We start from the raw sequence: 3,263 nt of genomic DNA on the forward strand, positions 1-3,263 counted from the left end.
TTTCTGCCAATCCGATGAGAGTAAATGATAATAGGTGTTGAATATATTTTGAAGTGTTGAATATAGTATTGAATATATTTTTTGCTATTGTTCTGCACCGATTCAATTTGTCCGTATTTCAGAGGTTCGAGTGAACGATGTGCAGTCTCTGTAAGCTTTCAGTGAGATTCAGAATGATTTGATCCCATGCGATATTTTTTTTTTTAATAAATAAAATCGGGCTATTTCTGCCCTGGTCTGGCTAATTGGCTCTATCTCACCCTATACATGCAGCTGTGGATCCTACACTGTACCGTATTCACTCTCCTATAAAACATAGGAGTGACATGGGAAACCACAGAAAAAACCATGTCAGTACAGGCGGTTGCACTATTAGCAGCCTGCCGCTCATCGGTGCCTGTCAAAAATTCGATTCAACGGAGAATCGAACTCACAACTTTCAGAACACTGGGCTCGCATTTAGCCACTGAGCTACGTCGGTTCCCATACGGGTGTTGTAACTATTTAGGGTCTGGAGATGTTGAGGTTTTGGAACCAAGCGGTGCAGCAGCCTTTATTGAGAACGAAAAACTGGCTCCAAACTAATCATCAATTTGTTGTCAACGATTGGGGTGTGTGCTAGTTGGTATCGGATTAAACTGTTCGAGCGGAGCACGACCATGGATCCACACAAAATGATCGTTGATGAAAATGCATTCGTGCACTACATATTTGATAATACAGACCATAATATGAAACATTTCACTGCCTCGGAGCAATGGCTCCATACACCCCCGCGGAGAACATTTCGTATCTTGGAGGTTCGAAGAAATTAAGGGCAATACCTAGTAAGGCAGTTGCAGCTGCACAAAAACACATTACGATCGTTCGTTATGAAGCTCCGAAACAAAGTGAAATGAAATCATATTCTATGACATCGAAGCTCTTAATATAGGAAAACCCGCTCTGATTCCGTGGAGTTACTCCACTTATTCTCGAGGAAAGCATCTCCGTACTGTTCATCATGGCGGGGATTTATGAAGGTGTTATCATCACAGAGTGATTTATTAATCAAATAATCGAGCATCGTTTGTCTAACCTTCATCAATTCTCCACCCTTAAAATCGACAACGCTTCATACAGCTGTAAATTATGCTCTTACTGAGGCCGCCAAACTTGATAAAAAGACCACTTTCATCACTTTGGATCAGCCTATTTACTGGAGAACAAGAGGAATAGTCACATCTCATGCTCATCCTTCTATAAAAAGGATCATCATTTTACTCGGCATTTTTCATCTGATTATGTCATACATGGAAGCTACTGGGCACACCATAGCTGGAAGTGGTCTTGATGATTCACGGTTTGTTATAAACAATGCTTACTGGGTACGCATTGTCTCGAGCTGTAAGAGCACATATCTTGACATTCACTGCGTTAGGAATGAAGATCTGCGCACGTATTGAGAACGAAGAGGCAAAGACAGATCAACAATTGAGTGCAGCTAATCTTAGGAAAAGATTATGCTTGAATTCTTCTCGGATTCGAAAAATCTGACCAGCGGAGATTGCAGTACTGAAATGATTAAGAAGTTGACAAAAGATTTTGAGATGGAATTATGGAAACTGGAAAAGAAGAATGGTAAGACGAGCAAACTGGATTCAGTACTTTAAATTGATTAAAGTCCTGTTACAACTGATCGAAACTGAGAGGCTCGGAAATTGGAAACTCTATCTGCAATCAGTGGCAAATTTTCTTCCACTATTTAATTCTAGTGGCCATCGTGCTTACGTCAAAAGTGCTCAAATATACCTTCAAGACGTGGCCGATTTGAAAAGCCATATGGACCCTGATGAGTGCACGTTGTTTACGAGGAAAGATATTTCACGATTCGTCGCACAGATAAGGCTTGGGCTAAAATATCCAGAGACATGGTCATCGAACAAACACTAAATAGATTCTTCGGAACCGATTTAAAAAACGTGTTATGTGTTACGTAGTATGTGCTTTAAATCGAGTAACACCAAATGTAGTCAACCGATATCTACTTGCCATGTCAGCAGCATTCAGTATTATGGAAGGATTAGAAGATTATTGTGGGGTGAGAACATTCAACAGCGAGCAACATGTGGAATTTGAGAGCAGTAGAATATCAAGAGATGATGCAAACATTGAAAGACTGTTATACTGGCTGAATTCTCACCATCCATTTTATAACCGAACCTCATTAGTGTCACTGTCTGCGGGAGTTATTGGAGGTGATTTCATTAACTGTCATAACGCAGTTGAAAAGGGCTTGCAATCCATGAAGAAAATGGTAAAGAACGGCAGCTCCTATTTTTCAATCATTCGAAGTGAAAAATCTCAATTCAGCGACATAATCGATGCATCTGGGTAGACCAGATCGAGGGATTAAGCTCGATACCTATCTGCTTTTCCAGAAAATTTCTATTCTGTTCAGTGGGACCGCTACCTTAACTCAGCAAGCGTTGAAATACGAACTCTCTCCAGTTTCATTAAATCTATTTGATGAGGAAGGCTGGATGAGACGGACTAACAAGTCTGATCTTTATACGGTTTTCAACGCAGCTATATATGAGTCAGCGTTGTTCAACAACTTAAAATTCGTGGTGGATGGCGGTTGGCTTCTGCGGCAAATTAATTGGCGCCATGGTAAAACTTTTCTCTAAATCTTTAACATGTACCGCAAGTATATTATCCAGTATATCGGGTCTGATTCTACTATCGTTTTTAATGAGTATACAAATGACATCGTCGCAGTCAAGTCGTATGAAAGACTTTGACGAAAGGAGGTTCGTCGCTGCTGATATCGGTATCTGTGAGGACATGTCGATAACTGTTACCCAAGTGTTCTTCGCAAATATCATCAACAAATTCAAATTTGTCCAACTTTTTTCGGCATACTTGAAATAGTACCATCTCTTACCGAAATTGGCGTATGAAAATGCTGACAGCTCAATTGTTCATACAGCAATTACTATGAGAGGTCGTCATCTAATCGATTGTTATCCAGTGATGGTGAGAAATGATGTTGACCTTTTTGTGTTATTTATTGGTCTTATCCAATGTAACATGAATTTGTATTTCCATACAATTACATCAACTGGCAAAAAGAAGAAGCTGTATGACATTCGCGACAACAGATGCTTGAAATCTTTTATTCTATTCGCCCATGCATTTGTTGGTTGCGATACAACAAGTGCACTTTTTAACAAGGGCATGCAAAAAATCATCTCCTTATTGCAACATTCGGAAAACTTCGT

The sequence above is a fragment of the Fopius arisanus genome, unplaced genomic scaffold (genome assembly GCF_000806365.1).
Source record: "Fopius arisanus strain USDA-PBARC FA_bdor unplaced genomic scaffold, ASM80636v1 scaffold00081, whole genome shotgun sequence".
Taxonomy (NCBI): domain Eukaryota; kingdom Metazoa; phylum Arthropoda; class Insecta; order Hymenoptera; family Braconidae; genus Fopius; species Fopius arisanus.